The 20,000-nt window shown below is 43.1% G+C and overlaps 1 protein-coding gene and 1 non-coding gene across 8 annotated transcripts in view; one reads left to right on the forward strand and one right to left on the reverse strand.

The window, feature by feature from the left end:
- The window catches only part of LOC123498872 (titin homolog), a 321,603-nt gene that overhangs the window by 127,013 nt on the left and 174,590 nt on the right, over positions 1 to 20,000 (reverse strand). The window lies entirely within an intron of this gene.
- Positions 19,826 to 19,899, forward strand: Trnam-cau. The gene has a single exon. It is a non-coding gene; the product is annotated as a tRNA-Met (tRNA).

Here is a 20,000-nt window from a genome sequence, read left to right on the forward strand (position 1 = left end):
ACAGCTACAAAATCTGAGAGGAAAAAAATAATGAAAGTAGAATTGTTTCCTTGCTCAAAATTTTGAAACTATAGTTCAGATGGTTAGTGTCTCTACCTACGCACGCCCACGCACACCCACGCACGCATACGCACGCCTGCTCACGTCCACATCTCGCATTTTCTCTATCTCTCTCTCTCTCTTTCTCAATGGTAATCATAGTGAGAGAGAGAGAGAGAGAGAGAGAGAGAGAGAGAGAGAGAGAGAGAGAGAGAGAGAGAGAGAGAGAGAATAAATGTAACACAAAACATGACAAAGGCAAAGGAAAAAAAAAACAAGAATACTAATAATACACCCTGAAATCCACAACACAAAACAAAACAAGAAAAAAATACGAACAATGACAACCGCGAAAAATGAAAAGAAAAATAGAACATTGTTTACATAATAGGAAAAAAAAAGAATACATGAAAATAACAATGAAAGAGAAAAAAAATCTAACCACATCCACAACCACAACCACCATCACTGACACCACCACCACCACCACCACCAAAAAAAAAAAAAAGAGAGAAACAACGGGGAAAAAATAGAAAATAGAATAAAACATAGAAAAAAGGATGAGAAAAAGAGAAAGAAAATAACAATGAAAGAGAAAAAAAAATCTAACCACAACCACAACCACCATCACTGGACACCACAACACCACCACCACCACCAAAAAAAAAAAGGAAACAAGGGTAAGAAAATAGGAAATGGAAAAAATGTAAAAAAAAAAGCAGAGAAAAGGAAAAAAAATAGTGGGTAGGGAAGAAAGGTGGTGAGGGAAGGGTCGCGGTTATGATGGGGAGGAGGGGAAGGAGGGAAAAAAGGAAATAGAAAAGGAATAGAAAAGGAATAGGAAAGGAATAGGAAAGGAATAGAAAAGGAGACAACACCAACAAAGTAAAAAAAAAAAAAGGATAATATAAAAGAAAAAAAGAGGGGAGGTGGGGGAGCATGGTAGTGAGGGAAGGATCGAGGGAGGGAGAGGGAAGGGAAAGGGAGAAGAGGGGAGGGAATAGAGGGGGTAGGTAGGTAGGGGTGTAGGTGGTAGGTGGGTGGATGGGTGTGTGGGGTGCGAGGTACCAGTGGAAATGAAATAATTCTCTTTCTGTCAGAGGGAGCTGCGGGGGAAACACAGTGCCAATCCCGCTTGTGGACACGGCGCGGCTCAGGGCGGGACACGAGACATACGCAATATAAAGCCCAGATTGTCAAGCCCACGGCAGAGAAAGCCCGCGCCGAAACGCTAATTGGGCGCGGCCGTGAAGCTCAGGACACGACCACCTCCTGCAGGCCGCGCGAGGACCAGGAAGGGGAGGAGGACAAGGAGGCGAGGAGAACAATAGGAGGACGGAGAGAGGATGATGAGGAAGAGGAGGAGGAGGAGAAGGAGAATAAGGATACGATCAAGGTGGTGAGACTAAAGAGGATGGAGAATGAATAATAGAGAATGAGGATGAGAGTAATTGTTGAGAGGAAGAGGAGGAGGACAAGGAGGCGAGGAGAACAATAGGGAGGATAGAGAGAGAGCATGATTAAGAGAAGGAGAATAGGGACACGAAAATAAAAGATAAAAAGACTAAAATAAACCAAAAAAACAAAGAAAAGGAGGAACTGAAGGAAGCAGAAAACGAGAGAAAGGAAGGAAGGAAGGAAGGAAGAAAGGAAGGAAGGAAGGAAGGCAGGAAGGGAGGAAGAAAGGAAGGAAGGAAGAAAATAAAATATAAAACACTAAAATAAACCATGGAACAAAGAAAAGGAGGAACTGAAGGAAGCAGAAAAGGAGAAAGGATGGAAGGAAGAAAGGAAGGAAGGAAGGTAAGAAGGAAGGAAGGAAGAAAGTGAAAGATAAGACAATAAAACAAACCAAAGAACAGAGAAAAGGAGGAACTGAAGAAACAGAAACCGAGAGAAAGGAAGGAAGGAAGTGAGCAAGAAAGGAAGGAAGGAAGGAAGGAAGGAAAGAAAGAAAATAGAATATAAAATACTAAAACAAGTCACAGAACAAAGAAAAGGAGGAACTGAAGAAGAAGGAAAACAAGACAAAGGATAATTATGAGAACGAAGACGACAGAGAGGAGGGCGAGTGAGTTAACGAAGGCGAAGTTTGATCTCATTTACTTTCCCAAGAACGCAACTATTTTCCCACACAGAGGAGCAGCGGCGGCCAGTGTGTGTGGCTGGCGACTTCCTTACCCTGGCTATGTGTGTCCTAAACTCGCCCTTTTACTACCTTTCCTTCCCCCTCGTCAGCACTTTTTTCTCAGATATATTATTTTATTTGTCTTTCCCCCCTACTCTCTCTCTCTCTCTCTCTCTCTCTCTCTCTGCTCTGCTCTTCATTTTTCCTCTCTATAGATTTTTTCCTTATTTTTTGGGGGGTCTCTCTCTCATCAAGCAGTACATTTTTTCCGTCATGTACATGTCATATAATCTCTCTCTCTCTCTCTCTCTCTCTCTCTCTCTCTCTCTCTCTCTGAGCTACTCATATTTTTTGTGCTTCATTTAAATCCTTGTAATGGCTAGTTTCTCTCTCTCTCTCTCTCTCTCTCTCTCTCTCTCTCTCTCTCTCTCTCTGTAAGTAAGGACATCAATTATTCCAGCGTCAAATACGGTAATTAGCTTCGCATCATCACGACCCAGTGAAAAATAATTACAAATCTGTCTGATCGTAAAAATACTAAATTGACGTTAGTAGCAGACGCCTCCTCCTCTCTCTCTCTCTCTCTCTCTCTCTCTCCATCTATTTCTGGGTCATTTTCCAATCCATATTGATTCCTAATAACCTAAGTAGCTCTCTCTCTCTCTCTCTCTCTCTCTAACTTTATTTTGAGATTAACGGTGTTTTTTTATTCGTTTTATAGGTGGTGTTACTTTTTTCCTGTGTGTGTGTGTGTGTGTGTGTGTGTGTGTGCGTGTTTCACTGTTTGATCTGCTGCAGTCTCTGACGAGACAGCCAAACGTTACCCTACGGAACGAGCTCAGAGCTCATTATTTCCGATCTTCGGATAGGCCTGAGACCAGGCACACACCACACACCGGGACAACAAGGTCACAACTCCTCGATTTACATCCCGTACCTACTCACTGCTAGGTGAACGGGGCTACACGTGAAAGGAGACACACCCAAATATCTCCCCGGCCGGGGAATCGAACCCCGGTCCTCTGGCTTGTGAAGCCAGCGATCTAACCACTGAGCTACCGGTGTGTGTGTGTGTGTGTGTGTTTATTTTTTATCTGAATTTTTGTCCCTAGTTTTCATCAGGGCATTCATCTCTTGCCACAAAAGACATGAGTAAAAAGAAAACGAAATAGAAAAAAAAGGAAAAAAAAAAAGGCAAAAGGCAAAAGTGAACGATAGAAAAAAAAACTTTTACTTTTCAACCTCTTTTTTTATTTTATTTGCCCCAAAAATTGATCCACACTTTTTTTTTTCTACGATCTTATTTAATATTTGGGACAGCGCGATGTTTTTTTTCTTCTTTTATCTTTCCTTTTTTTGTTCCTCTTTTTCTCCCGCACTTATTTCGTGTCTGTGCATGATATTAAAACGACCAAGCACAGGCAGGTAATGGCTGCTGTATATGTGTAGACCGTGATATTACACCAGCACTGAGGATTATTATATGAAACACACACACACACACACACACACACACACACACACACACACACACACACACACACACACACACACACATACACACACACTGATATGGAAACTTTGCGATAAAAGAGAAGAGAGAGAGAGAGAGAGAGAGAGAGAGAGAGAGAGAGAGAGAGAGAGAGAGAGAGAGAGAGAGAGAGAGAGAGAGAGAGAGAGAGAGAGAGAGAGAGAGAGAGAGAGAGAGAGAGAGAGAGAGAGAGAGAGAGAGAGAGAGAGAGAGAGAGAGAGAGAGAGAGAGAGAGAGAGAGAGAGAGAGAGAGAGAGACGGACAGACAGACGGATAGAAAGACAGATAGATAGATACATAGATAGACAGATACATAGATAGATAGATAGAAAGATAGATAGATAGATAAACAGATACACAAAGACAGACAGACAGACAGACAGACAGACAGTCAGACAGATAGACAGATAGATAGATAGATAGAGACAAATAGACAGACAGACAGACAGACAGAAAGATAGAGAAACGGACAAACAGACGGACATATAGACAGACACAAATAGATAGATAGATAAAAATATAGACAGACAGACAGACAGACGGACAAACAGACCGAGAAAATAGGAAAAATGTGCAAAATGTAAAAGGTTGAAGAGAAAACGAAGGACGAAAACAGGAAAACAGGAAAAAACGAAGGAAGGAATGGGAGGAAAAAGGAAGGAGAGAAACCAAGCGACTCAGTACGGATAAGAACTCCCCGCGATCCGGATAAGAGCCTCGGCCGATTCGGTAATCCGCTCCCAACGCCAGATGAAGCCGGTTCCTTACCTCGCTGTACCGAAATGTGTGTGTATGATGTTTGTATGTGTGTATGAGAGAGAGAGAGAGAGAGAGAGAGAGAGAGAGAGAGAGAGAGAGAGAGAGAGACGTAAAAAGTGAAACACCTTCGTAAACTTGAAAGAATCATGTCACGTGCCTCCTCCTCAACGTTATCTTGCTTCATGGAGGAAGAGGAGGAGGAGGAAGAGGAGAGAGGAGAAGGACGAGGAGAAGGACGGTGAAGAGGAGGAGGAGGAGGAGGAAAAGGACGAGGAGAAGGACGGGGAAGAGGAGGAGGAGGAGGAGGAAAAGGAGGAGGAGGAGAAGGACGAGGAGAAAGACGGTGAAGAGGAGGAGGAGGAGGAGGAAAATGACGAGGAGAAGGACGGGGAAGAGGAGGAGGAGGAGGAGGAGAAGGAAAGGAGACTCAACATAAAAAATAGATTGAAATAAAGTAAGAAGGAGAGAGAACATGCATAAAGACGAGAGGGAGGAGGAGGAGGAGGAGGAGGAGGAGGAGGAGGAGGAGGAGGAAGAATTTAGAATGCGTCGCAAGGAGAAACTTGAATAAGAAATGGGAAAAGGAAGATAATAAATAAAAAAAATGTAGGACAAGGAGAAATATGGAGAAGAGATAATGAAAAAAGATGTGAAGAAAATATAGCTTAATTGTAAGTCAGGCCTGCATCTCTCTCTCTCTCTCTCTCTCTCTCTCTCTCTCTCTCTCTCTCTCTCTCTCTCTCTCTCTCTCTCTCTCTCTCTCTCTCTCTCTCATTATTTTTTTTCTACTTTTAAGATGTGTGTGTGTGTGTGTGTGTGTGTGTGTGTGTGTGTGTGTGTGTGTGTGTGTGTGTGTGTGTGTGTGTGTGTGTGTGTGTGTGTGTGTGTGTGTGTGTGTGTGTGAATTTCCTTTTCATTATTTCATTCCCACATTTATTCTTTTACCTATTCCATTTATCTTTCTACGTGGTTGCACACTTTCTTTTATTTGCATTTATTGTTTTTGAAATGCCTCGAACACTTTTTGTATATTCCTTTTGAAAGCTTTGAAATTTTAACTTGTCTGTCTGTCTGTCTGTGTGTGTGTGCGTCTGTATGTCCGTCTGTCTGTCTGTCTCTTACCCATGAATCTCTCAAGACTCAAGAAAAGGTACATATTCAGTGCTACCTTGACATTCTGCAACTGTTATCTAATTCACCTTCCCTATTAAGTAAAGATATTCATGTCTGGAATCCAATCTTTCGAAAATAGATTGAAAAAGAGGGAAAGAAAAAGGAAGGAAAAAATCAAGTATTAGTTTTCTTACAAAGCTGACATGTACTTTAAATAGCACTCTGTTAGGAGGTCATAATAAGTAAGCTGCAACAAGATCAGGTTGAGGTATGTAGAGTTTAGGTGAGGTCAGGTTATTATAAAGTTAGCCTCAACAAGATTATATTAGGTTAGGTTATGATAAAAGTTTGCCTCAACAGGATTAGATTAGGTTAGGTTAGGTTATAATAATGTTAGCCTCAAGATTAGGTTAGATTTGGTCAAGTTAGGTTAGGCTAAGTTAGGTGATAATAAAGTTAGCCTCAATAAGATTAGGTTAGGTTAGGTTAGGTTAGGTTAGGTTACAAGTATTAATTTTCTTTCAGCGTAGACAGTTGGTGTGGCTTGTGATTTAAAGGGAAACATTTTTGAAGAAGGAAAAATAAGGTACAAGATACAAAAGGTGCAATGAATGAGTTTATGTGCATGACTAAAAAAAAAAAGATGCAAAATAAAAAACAACAACACATGATACAGATAAAGAGTATGAAAAATAAATAATATCCTACATTTTAATCTTACTTTACACTCATTTTTATTAGTTTTTTGGAAGGTTTTATTTATATTTATTACTCTAAACTTTATATTTGTTATTTTCTTCCGTCTATCTGATTTTATTTAACATCTTTTAAGTATTTTAGTCACATTTAAGATTCAACTTTTTTTTTTCCTCATGAAGTGTGTCGGGGAAAACATTTTTGCATCTGTGACATTATCTCGACAAGGTTTTCCCATCTTTTTTTTTTTCGCGGTGTTATCTTTTCCCTCCTCGATTCTTTCCTCTCTTGGCTCAATAACTTTTTTCCTCACTCTTTTTACCTTTCCTTCTCATGCTCCCTCAGCGACTACATTTTCTTGCTTCGTCTTTGCAATTTCCACGTTTTCTTATATTTTCTCTTCACAATTACATTTCTAGTCTAATTTAATCTCTCTCTCTCTCTCTCTCTCTCTCTCTCTCTCTCTCTCTCTCTCTCTCTCTCTCATTCATAAATCCATCGTATCTTCACTTACTGTTTCCTTCTTCCTCCTTTCTATCTCTTTCTCTCTGTCATAATTCACCCACACTTTTCGTAATTCCATTTACTGCTTTCTCCTTCCTCCTCATTTATCACCACCTTCTTCCTTCTCCTTATGTTATCCTTACAATTCTGTTACTCTCACACACCTTATTTCTTTACCTCCTTTACTTCAAATATTTTATCATCTAATTTTAAGTCTATTCAATTTGTAGGGATGGATATTTGCGTTTTTCAGGTGGTTTTTAATAATTCCAGTGGTTGTTTGATAATTGTTATTGTACTATTAGTGGGATGTATACCCATGAGAACACAGGTAATCATCTTAGTGGCCTTGGAAAAATTTGGTAAGAAAAGAAGGTTGGTAAAAGTAAGCGTGTGGATCTTGTATAATTTTCTTTCCCCTTTCTTCTTCTTTTCTTTTTTTTTTCTTCTTGCCTCAACTGCGTCGGTGTTTGATTATCTTTCCTTCCACTTCCCACCTTCTACACCCTAACTTTCTTTTCCTCACCTCATCTCACCTCTCTCTCTCTCTCTCTCTCTCTCTCTCTCTCTCTCTCTTTCTTCAGTCTCACCTCATCGTTCCTTCTTCATCTGGTTTCTCGCTAACATTCTCCTTCCCTCCTTCTCTCCTACTCTCCCTCCTCCTCTCCTATCTCCCTTCTCTCCTTCCCTCCTACCCTCCTCTCCTTCTCTCCTTCTCTCCTTCTCTCCTACCCTTCTTCTCTCATTCCCTCCTACCCTCCTTCTCTCCTGCTCTTCTTCTCCCTTCCTTCCTGCTTTCCTTCCTTCCTTCTCCTTCCTTCAGTCACGTGACAATGGGGAATTAAAAAAATCGCATTCATACTTACTCTTTGCGGTGAAAATCTAGAGAGCGATTATTTTTTCCTCATACTTCTCTCTCTCTCTCTCTCTCTCTCTCTCTCTCTCTGCCCACGCACATAACGATCTCCGGCGTTTCTAAAAAGGCAAAAGGGCAAAAGAGAACTCCTGTGTGGGCAACCTAACATGTCCTCCTCCTCCTCCTCCTCCTCTTCCTCGTCCTCCTCCTCCTCCTCCTCCTCCTCCTTCTCCTCCTCCTCCTCTTCTTCTTCTTCTTCTTCCTCCAGTAAAGCCGCACGAGCCAAATCAGAATGCAACCAACCACCACCACCACCACAACCACCACCACCACCACCACCACCACCACCACCGCCATTAACATCTCACTCCGCTACCATCATTACTGCGGTAGGAAATTCACCACAGTCTTACCCTGAAGTCAAGTTCCTGTGGTGGTGGTGGTGGTGGTGGTGGTGGTGTGTGTGTGCGTGTGTGCGTGCGTGCGTAAAAGGTAAAGCAAAAAGGTATGTAACAAAATGAGAAACGGTACAAAGAAATCTGGAAATGTTTTTCTGTGTCTTGTGTTTTTTTTTTTTTTTCAAATTCCACCACCCCTGAAATAGTTCCCGCTACCACCCACACAACGCACGCACACACGTACACACACACACACACACACACACACACACACACACACACACACACACAGGAGCAAAATTAAACTAATCCATATGGAGCAGGGGTGCAAAATAACTAGAGAGAGAGAGAGAGAGAGAGAGAGAGAGAGAGAGAGAGAGAGAGAGAGAGAGAGAGAGAGAGAGACTAAAACCTCACGTTACAACACACTGTCTCGTCCACGTCACCCCTTCTTTAGGAATTCCTGACTCTCTCTCTCTCTCTCTCTCTCTCTGATTTTTCTCCTATTTATCTAATCCCTCATTTTTTGTTCTATCCATCCTTTCCCTTCTCCTTCATCTTCCATCTTGTAAAGACCGCCGACGCATCTCCTCTCCTACCCTTCCTATCTCCTCTCTCTCTCTCTCTCTCTCTCTCTCTCTCTCTCTCTCTCTCTCTCTGGCTAACAATATCAAGGCTTATTTTCACAACCAACATGGAGGATGAGGAAATATGAGAAATGTTGATTAGTCGCGTTTGGAGGCTGCTCTATTCCTTTTTTTCCTTTCCCACACCATAACTTTGTCTAGCTCACTCAATACCAGGTTGAGTGAAGAGTAATACCAATGTTTGAGAGAGAGAGAGAGAGAGAGAGAGAGAGAGAGAGAGAGAGAGAGAGAGAGAGAGAGAGAGAGAGAGAGAATGACGACGCTTGTTATTGTCTCGTATTTCATATTTCTTCTTTAATTTTGTGAGTGGTATTCATTATTTTTATTCACTAAATAGTGGAGGTACATCTCTTGGTGGTGGTGGTGGTAGTGGTGGTGGTGGTGATGTTTTTGTTGCTGTTGTGGTTGTTACTGCTTTGCTCTTAGTGGTGGTAATGACATTTGATTTTCTATTGTTGTTGTTTTGGTAGCGATGGTGGTGGTGATGATGGTGTTTACTGTGTGGTTTTTGTTGTTGTTTTTGTTGTTGTTATTGTTGTGGTTGAGGTAGTTACTGCTTTGCTTTTGGTGGTGGTATTGATGTCGTTTATTTTGTTTTTGTTGTTTTGATAGCGATGGCGGCTCTGGTGGTGGTGTTTGCTGTATTGGAGTTGATTTTGTTGTTGTTGATAATGTGGTAGTGGCGGCGGTGGTGACAAGGGGCGGTCTTCTATAATACACACTAACAAACCTTGCTTTCCTCTCATTTCTCGTCGTCCCTTTAGCTTTTTGCCTCCCTGGGTTGCAGCAGAAACGAAAACTTAAATTAAGGTCTCCCTCTGTTCTATCTTTCTTTTTTTCTTTAAGTTGTTATTCTTTTCTTCTCTGGGAGTTGCAAGTCTCAAGGTTCGTCAGATGAAAGCATTCCCGTCTCTTGTCATCCCTGAAGGAGACACTGGGGAGGCTTCAAAACATTCCACCTATGATGAGACGCTGGGTTGAGAAGGAGGGTCAAGATTTGTTTATTTGTTCCCTCCCCACTGCCTCCTCCTCCCTCACCCACAGTCACTTCTAACTCCCACGACACAACGAAGCCAGAGTGACACAGCCAAGGAACGCAAAGGAGGAACAGAATCACAGACTTCAAAACATTCCGCTGGGTTAAGAAGAACGGTCAAGACTTGTTTATTTGTTCCCTCCACACTGGCACTTCAAACTCCCACGACACAAGGACGCCGGGGTGACACAAAGGAAGGCATAGGAAGAACAGAATCACAGTTATTACGTTGTTAGCCGAGTCTGCCCTGAAAGTGACCCAATTTTCTTTTAATTACTGTATCCCATTTTCAGTCTCATACTCATTATTATAATTATAGTTATTTGTATTAGATGTTTAGTCATAGTGTATTATAAAAGTTTATCCTCCTTATGTTGACATGTTTTATATTCTTGCAATGTAATGAAATAAAGAGGATTAATTCTGATGATTCAAAGATGACAAGTGTAAAAGCGTGTGGCGGGTAGTGCGTCTGCCTGAGGGACAATAAGAGGAGGAGGCGAGAGGGTGGTCTGAGGGGGATAAGTGGAGTCTTGCGGTGATAGACTAGTGTACTATCCACTCTCTTGGAAAGCAAAAGCGGGACGTGACACAGCTTCATCGATCCCAAGGCGGTTTGGTACAAGATGCAGCTAATCTAAATCAAAGGGTAAAAAGAATAATGACACGAAATAACAAATATTGAGAGGTGTGTGGCTGTGTGCTGAGCTGCTTTATGTAAGAGTAAAAGTTCTTATTGAGAAATGCTTTAGTCTCTCACCACGACTATTTTCAAGGGACATATGACTATCCAGGTTTTCAAAAGTGTTTCTTCTGGTAATAATGTAGAAATCTTGTCACTCTCCATCTTGAAACATAAAAACCCCTTAAGAAATTCGAGTAAATTTAAATACAGCCTTTTGAAATAGTGGAGGTGAAGCACAGAAATATTTGAGAATAGGAACTAAAATAAGAATAGTAGGAATGGTAAAAGGCAGGATAGAAGGTAATAGTGAAGCAGTGGGCACATTTATGCTTGGTTTAAAAGGCAACCTCGACGCTAATGTATCTCAGGATATCTGTCTTTCGTGGCACGTTCGCAGTAAGTTTTGTTCAATATAGGAAATTCGTACAGGCAAATTATAAAATAATCACTAGTTTGTTATTTTTTGTATATATTCAGTACCGTGACGCATTTTCTTATTCATTTTTCTTACTATTTGGTGATTTTACACAGCTTCAGAAACTCATGTGGGGATTAAAATAGTGAGGACTCCGGCTATTAATCTTCTGACCTTCATAGACCCTTTGTAATGTAAATAAAACCGTCTAATCATACCCAAACTCATGATAAAAATCCGCCCCAGTACTAAAGAGTTAAATCACTGTAACATAGAAAAAAAAAGACTGACTTTCTATTTCCTCTGTATTTTCTGTGTCCATGACCGGTAACAGCAGCATGGAGGGGTTAAACAAGTGGAAATTCAATTAGAGCTCAATTTCTTTCTTTTAAACCGCATGAATTTCAATAAGGATAAGCGTAAAGTTTCTAAAGAACACATTAATTTTCATTCGATTTGGCCTGCACTTCCATTACGAGAAACATTAATCTGTTGATATCCACACAATTTTTTTTTTCATTTTTTTTTTTTTAACGAATCATCTACTGTTATTAGATTTTAGCTTAGAATTTTACAAGAACACAACTATTCCCTCTCCCTCTCCCTCTCTCTCTCTCTCTAAATTTCCTCTATCCTTCATCGCTCCCTTACCCTCCCTGCCTCCCTCCCTCACCCCATCACTCTCCTTCCTCCTCTTTAGAGCTCCTTACACTCCCTCCCCTCCCCACGCCACAACACTGTTTACCGAGCTGACGGTCTTGGCAGCTGACAGGGGCGGGCGGCACTGCGAAGGCGGGAGAAGGAAGGGGAGAAAGGAAAGGAGAATAGGGAGAATGGATGAAAAGGGAAGAAATGGGTGTAGGGAATGCAAAGGAGGGGAGTGGAAGGGAGAAAGGAAAGAAAAGGAGAAGGGAAACGAGAAGAGAAAGGAAAAGAATAGAAAGGAAAGGAGAGGAGAGGAAAGGAGAGGAGGAGAAAAGAAAAGAGAGGAGGGGGAATGGAAGAAAAGGGAAAGAATGGATGCACGGAATTTGAAGGAGGGAAATGGAAGGGAGAAAGGAAAGCAAAGGAGAAGAAAGGAAAGGAGAATAAAGAAAAGGAGAGGAGAAGAAAGGAAAGGAGAAAGAAAAGGAGAGGAGGAGAAATGGAAGAGAAGGAAAAGAGAAGGAATATAGGTAAGGAATGTGAAGAAAGGAAGGATAAGAGAAGGAATAAAGAAAAAAAGGAAAATGAAGGAATGGAAGAGAATGAAAAAGAAGGAAGGGAAGAATTACAAGTAGCAGTTAATGAATAAGAAAGAGAACAAATGGAAAAGTAAATGAAGGAATAGGAGAAGATGGAAAACACAAAATGGAGGAGGATAAAGGTAAAAGAAAGACTGCGGTGAAAGCGAAAAAAAAAGAAAAGAAACGAATGAAAGAGGAAAATAAAACATAGAAACAAACTGAAATAGAATAAAAGAGACGAAAGAGTAGAAAAAAACAAAAAAAAGCTTAATGAGGGAAGTGATTGGACAACCGACAGGAAGGGAAGGGAGAGGAAAGGAGGAAAGGAAGAGATGAAAGAGGAGGGAGCTGATTTTCTCCTTTTCATCTTACCCCTTCCTCTCTCTCTCCCTCCTACCCTTCCTCTCTCCCCTCTCCCCTCCATTCTTCCTCCCCCTCCCTCCCTCCCTCCTCCCCTCAAGGCTACTAAATGACTGAAACATGGTATTGATTAACCTCGGAATTAGAGATTGAGTCAGCGGAGCGAATACAATTTTTATTCCACACATTTGTTCATTAGTCCCTTTTTTTTTTATTATTATTATTATCATTAGGTTCACTCACTCATTCATCTGTTCGTTCATTCATTCATTCAGTTATTCATATATTTCATGGGGGAGGAATTTCTTTTTTTATTTGTCTTTTTTTTTTGGGGGGGGGTGAGAGAACTGAAGTGAATTTAATATTTTGGACGCAGTGGTGGAAAAAAAATGATATTCGAGTAGCGGTATAAATTCATCAATGGTGGGTGTGTTATTTCCAGGGGCGGGGGGCGGCATCGGGGGTACAAGGGGGCAAAAGCTGATATGTATTCATTCCTACTTATTTTCCTTTCTTTTTTTCTTTTTTTTTATTATTTTTCTTTCCGATGGGGCACGCGAATTAACTCTCCAAAGATTATCCTCTGAAGTGACACCCGCCGCCACAGTCACCGCCACCACCACCAACACAGCCACCGCCACCACCACCACCAACACCATCACCACCATCACCACCACCACCATCACCACCATTACCACCACCAACACCATCACCAACACCACTACCAACACCGCCACCATCATCAACAAAGCTACCGCCACTACCACCAACACCTCCACCACCATCAACACCAACACCATCAGCAAAACCAACACCAACACCACCACCAACACCACCACCACCATCAACACCACCAACATCAACACCAACACCAACACCACCACCACCATCAACACCACCACCAACACCACCACCACCACCACTTCAATGACTATCTCCTTATCTTTACCATCCACACCACTGTCACCATCACCACCACCACCACCACCCACATCCACCTTCACTAATCCAACACCAAAATCCACTCCTCTTCACCACCACTACCACCCCCACCACCAGGATCCATTCTACCCACCGGTGCACTCCACACCCTCACACTGGCAGACACACAGACACACAGACAGACACCCGCAGGCAGGTTCAAAATTTACACCTAGTCAGACAGCTTGACAGAAGTGACGCCACCGCTTTCCTTGTCCTCAGTTTTCTGGTTCACTTATTCATTCACAGTTCTGGCTCCTCTTCCTCCTCCTTCCTCTCCTCTTCCTCTTTCCATACCCTCAGTCAATCATTTTTCTCCCTCCTCTCCTCCCTAACTTGATTTCTATAACTCAAGTTTTTTTTTTCTTTTTAATACGGTCTATCCATTTCCTGTTTTGATCATCTCCCATCTCTTCTGTAGTACATGGGAGAAGAGACGGAGGATGATCACAATAGGAAGTGGACAGACTATGTATTACTAAAAAGGAAAAAGAAACTCCCGAGCTACAGAAATCAAAACTGTAAAATATGTTCCGATTCCCTTGCAGTTTCCCCCTCGTGTGCGTCTTTCATGACATACAACCCTCCACGCGCTGCTCAACACAAACCCTCAACCCCAAACCTCACCCTGACAAGCCGCCGCGCTGGAGGGTCATCAATCTTCCTGAGCCGCTGTTTCCTGACGAAGGCGGAGGAGGTGCAGAACCAGGGGCACTCACACACACTCACGCACACACACAGTGGTTAGAGCGCTGGCTTCATAAGCCAGAGGACCGGGGTTCGATTCCCCGGCCGGGTGGAGATATTTGGGTGTGTCTCCTTTCACGTGTAGCCCCTGTTCACCTAGCAGTGAGTAGGTACGGGATATAAATCGAGGAGTTGTGACCTTGTTGTCCCGGTGTGTGTGTGTGCCTGGTCTCAGGCCCATCCGAAGATAGGAAATAATGAGCTCTGAGCTCGTTCCGTAGGGTAACGTCTGGCTGTCTCGTCAGAGACTGCAGCAGATTAAACAGTGAAACACACACACACACACACACACACACACACACACACACACACACACACACACACACACGCTCGACTCACAATCGAGAGGCCCGGGTTCGAGTCCCGGCACGGCGAGGCAAATGGGCAAGCCTCTTAATGTGTGGCCCCTGTTCACCTAGCAGTAAATATATACGGGATGTAACTCGAGGGGTTGTGGCCTCGCTTTCCCGGTGTGTGGAGTGTGTTGTGGTCTCAGTCCTACTCGAAGATCGGTCTATGAGCTCTGAGCTCGCTCCGTAATTGGGATGACTGGCTGGGTGACCAGCAGGCAACTGTGGTGAATTACATACATACACACACACACACACACACACACACACACACACACACACACACACACACACACACATATGCCTCAAGCATACTCACTGTCATGAACTCTGGGGATTAATTTTGCTGACTGAGTACACGCGAGCTTGGGAACAATGCCACCAGACGACGCTCCTACTCCCTGATTGGCCTTCGTATGCCAGTCTGGAATCCAAACGTGCTGGAAATTACCACTGTATTCTCGCCAACCTACTTATTTATGTGTGAGTTACCGGATTCAACAGGTGCAAATCATTAAGTATCTAAAAAAGGGAATGCAAAGTCACGTTAACGCAGTAAGATGTGAATATTTGGGCCAATCAGCAGGCAAGACCATGAACCAGTGACTGTTACCATGTTTGCTGCTCGTCTTGTAGCGAAATAGGCTGCATCTAATCCCGTGACGGTGAGTGTGGTCAGTGTCCCCTGGTGTGTAGCGAGGTGCAGTTCCCGGACGTTCATGAATAGCCTGTCTGCTGCTCTCTATTCCACGGCATTCACTGATGTGTCTTGTCTGTCCGTCTGTCTGTCTGGTGGTGACTGGCCATGAGGCGACGCACTTCCGTGTCTTTGAAGGCCAGCGAAGGAGTTAATTCCGCTTCCTGATGCTTGCCAGTCTGATATAAGGCTCTTCCTCCTCCATTGATTCCTTCAAGTCAACCGTCTTCCTTACCGTCTGGCCTCCCTTTAATCCTTCCCCCATCCCACCCCTGCGCCCCATTCACCTCATTCAAACACAGCTATATTTTCTATCCTCTGCTCCAGCCCCAATTCAACCATTTTTCCAGGCGTCATCGTTGCTCAAACTCAGCCATCTCTCTGATTCCTTGCACCTTCACCTCCACCTCAGCCTTTTCCCCAGTCCTTACCTTGCTATAACTAAACCATCTTCTCTATTCCATGCCTCCCGCTCAATTATCTATGCTTCCTGCACTCTCAAACTTATCCCACTTCCTGGACTGCACTTCCCCCCACCCCACCGCCGCTGCCTGGCTGACCCAATAGGCGAGCAAGCGTTTAAGACTACAAAAGACGGCAATCTTTCCGGAGAGCATCGTCCCCCCTCACCCTTCCCCTCGCACTCTGTATATTTGATATCCTTCATCGTGCCCCCACTGCGCTATTTCAGACCAAAAATCACCAAAAAGGCAAACATGAGGGGCACAAAGCCTCGCCCCGGGCACCACCGAGTCTAGTTATTGCCTGAAAAACGCGAGCTCAAAAAATAATCAAACGTTCCGCTTCAAGCACAAACCAGTAACAGCCAAGGGGCGGCAGCAGAGGGAGAGGGAGGGAGAAGGAGGAAGAGGGATAGAGAGGGAAGGGAGAGGGAGAGGGAGAGAGAAAGCGGAGAGGCAAAGGTAGTTGGGGAAAGAGGAGACGGAAGGTAAAAAAAGGCCGGGGGAGAGGAAAAGAGATAGGTACAGTAGGAGGAAAGACGAAAGAGAGAGGAGAAAAAAACTAAGGAGAGTTGAAGAGCAGGCAAAAAGAGGTTAATGAAGGAAGGGGAACAAGAAACACGAAAGGAGAAAGGAAAGGCATGAATAAAGGAACGTGCTGGAGAGAAAAGAGGGAGATAGGTACATTTGAGAAATAGGAAAGAGAGACCAAAGGGGGCGAAGCTAAGAGATGGCGTGCATGAAGGAAGGAGGGAGGGAGGAAAGGAGAGAAGAAGGGAAAGAAAAGCCTTGAAAGTTTTGTGCGTGTGTGTGTGTTGAACGTGCCAGACGAGGCGAACAGGTGTATTCTTGCAGGACCGGGCAGGAGGCGCGGAAGGTGTGTTCCCGACGGCCTCCATGAGAAACGTGCAGGTGTGCGGTGAACGTGCCAGCCGGGTGGAATCGCAGGTGTGTACTGAGAGAGCTGGATCGGACAAGAGGCGGTGCAGGTGTGCGTTTGTGTGTCCTTGTGTGTCTCTGTGTGTGTATTAGCTGTAGTGGGAAGGAAGGAAGGAGAATCTGCAGGTGTGTCTTGCGCCAATGGACGTGAAACAGTGAAGGTGAATTGCCGCTTCATACATCCATGCAAAGATACATAAGACACATATATGCAGCTCACATACATTCATGCATGCACACATCCATTCATGCATGCATACGTACAGAGAGAGAGAGAGAGAGAGAGAGAGAGAGAGAGAGAGAGAGAGAGAGAGAGAGAGAGAGAGAGAGAGAGAGAGAGAGAGAGAGAGAGAGAGAGAGAGAGAGAGAGAGAGAGAGAGAGAGAGAGAAAGAGCAGAAACACACAGACACATGCAGGTACAAACAGACACTACCACCACTCCACGAAACACTCCATTAAATATTAAATCAGGTATTAAACTATTAAAACATTTTGCTCGGCGCCCCTGCAGTCTTCCCTGTGCCCTGCTCCCCCAACAAATGGTGGAGCGGATGTACGCACATTTATTTCAAACCAAAGGCCGGCGAAAATAAACGATTTGCTGAACTATTGGACGTGATATCAGCGGCGCACGTGATGTAGTGTTCCCAGCCGAGTCACAGAACACTATGGTATCTATGTGGAAGCTTACTGTTTAATTACACACCAACAGCATTATTAACTCAAGGCTTCCGTTGCCTTGTTGCAGTTGTCCATCAGTCAGACGCCAGGCTCGAGTGATTGATTGAGTGTCGCAGGTAATGTCAGATGAGGTGTGAGGTCAGGTGTGAGAAGTTTGGAAGATAAAAAGTGTCAGGGAAAGGGACTTGTGTATCATGTATCATATATGTCAAGCAAGGTGTGTCATGAAGTGCGTCAGATGTGGTATTTATGTAACATATGTGGTATGTATGTAATGTGTTTAATGTGTGTGTCAGGTATCTTGTGTGGGAAGGTGATAAACAAAGCATATGTGAGTTTAGATTGCATTATCATAGTGTGAGGTGATGTTTGTGGTATGTAGGGTGAGGTACGTATGTATGAGGAGGACAGATGTGTGTGTTAGGTTGGCATGAGGTGTCAGGTGATGCATGTGTCAGACAGGGTAAGGTGAGTGGCGGGCAAAGCGTACACGGTGTATCAGGTGAGAGGCGCCTGGCAAGCTCATCTATCACAAACACCTGAGCATCGTTACCTGCCAAAGCCTCACGGGTCTGGGCTTCCGGTAACAAGTGCTTTTGGCGAGAATAAAGCATCAACGGCGTCTTTGTGATATGCTCCCAAGTGGCCGCGACCTGAAGTGAACCAAGGCGCCGGGTGTGATGGATACTCGTACTCTCAGACGTACAGACAAGAGAAAACACAAACGAAGAACAAACAACACCGCCCCCCCACACACACACATAGGCAAATACGAGGTTGTTTGGAATAAAGTACGGCCATTTAAAGAGGTTTGTAATAAGCCACGGTAATTTAGAAGGTTTTTTTATGCTAATAATTAAAAAATATATATAAAACGTCAAAAAGAAAAAAAAGACGAACCTGATGTATTATGCGGACACTCGCCACTCACTTCAGAATAACAAAGGAGTCCCACACACATCACGGCTCTATACTGACTGAGTGACTGACTGACTGACCACTGCAAAATTCTGGGGTGAGAAATTTGTCTGATTGGAGGCTCACCTGAGAAAGAAGTCATCAGGTTTTTCAGGTGTGAAAGAAGCTTGTTAGGAGACACACCTGAGGCTAGCTGACAGGTATTATAGATATTAAGTGTACCTGTGAGAAACACGCACTAATCGAGCTACCTGCTGCCAGACACACCTGACACTAATCAACAGGTGTTAAATCTGTTAAAGCTTGTTATTCGACACATCTGAGCCCACTGGACAGGTGAGTGAGCCGGCGTGACCTCAGGTGTGTGCTGCGGCAATAATGAATAATGAGGCGGATATTGTTGAACACACGCGGCACTTCAGTTTAATAATTAGCAGAGATAATGATTGATGACTAACAACTTATCAGATGTGTAGCAGCAAGGCTCACCGCACATGGAGGTGAGAGAAGGCTACGCTGTTGGTCAAGTAAAGATGAGTAAGAAATGAGTAAGTACGTGCTTAAAGTTAATTGGAATAAGCTAACGGTGCAATGATGATAACAGTAATAGCAATAATAATAATAATAATAATAATAATAATAATAATAATAATAATAATAATAATAATAATAATAATAAAAAAAAAAATAATAATAATAATAATAGTAATAATAATAATAATAGTAATAACAACAAGAACAGTAAAAACGATAAACATCATAGGCAATCCATAATATAATAGAAAATGACTGAAAACACACATCACATTTCTCTTGTCTCTGAATAAAAAGTAGATGAAAATAATAACTAAAAAATAAATGAATACGTAAATGGAAAAAAAACATGATGAATAAAAAAAAAAAAGACAATCAACATAAATAACACGGTGACTGAAAACCATTCAAAGCAAACAGATAAAAAAAAATAACATAATGAACAGAAACACACACACACACACACACACACACACACACACACACCTACGCCTCACCTTCCCTCCCTTTGTCAGTCCCAGGAGTTTGGAAAGAAGGGGTGACGGAAGACAGAATAGCTGGGAAAGGTCAAGGATGATGGAGGCATAAACATGAAGGACATCGAGAGGAGGGAAAAAAAAAACAGAGAAATGATGGAAAGAAAAGAGAGGTAAGAAAGGAAGAATGGGCTTGAGATACAAATAGCAGTTGATAGAGATGAGGAAGAGGAGAAAGAGGAGGAGGATGAGGAGAGCTGCAAAGGAGGGGTTGGGAAGAAGATAGGTGAGAGGGAAAAATAATAAATTGGGGAAATTGTTGAGATGTGAGAGGGATGCAGAGATGGAGAAAGGAACGGAAGGAGGGAAAGTATAGAGGATGCACTCGAGACCATGACAGGGAATTATTTTGAGACACTGAAATGAAACGTAAGAAAAATATGGAGGTCAAGAAGATAGTGGTGGTAGTGGTGGTGGTGGGGTGATGGTGAAGCGTGAGAAACAGGTAAAATTCAAAGTAATTAAATGATGGAATAAAAAAAAGGACACAAACACATAGTCAAAAAAAAAAAAAAAAAAAATTTAGAAGTACTTTGAATCATGGACATCATATAAATCACACACACACACACACACACACACACACACACCCGGTAGCTCAGTGGTTAGAGCGCTGGCTTCATAAGCTAGAGGACCGGGGTTCGATTCCCCGGCCGGGTGGAGATATTTGGGTGTGTCTCCTTTGACGTGTAGCCCCTGTTCACCTAGCAGTGAATAGGTACGGGATGTAAATCGAGGAGTTGTGACCTTGTTGTCCCGGTG

This window comes from Portunus trituberculatus, chromosome 48 (assembly GCF_017591435.1).
Source record: "Portunus trituberculatus isolate SZX2019 chromosome 48, ASM1759143v1, whole genome shotgun sequence".
Classification (NCBI taxonomy): domain Eukaryota; kingdom Metazoa; phylum Arthropoda; class Malacostraca; order Decapoda; family Portunidae; genus Portunus; species Portunus trituberculatus.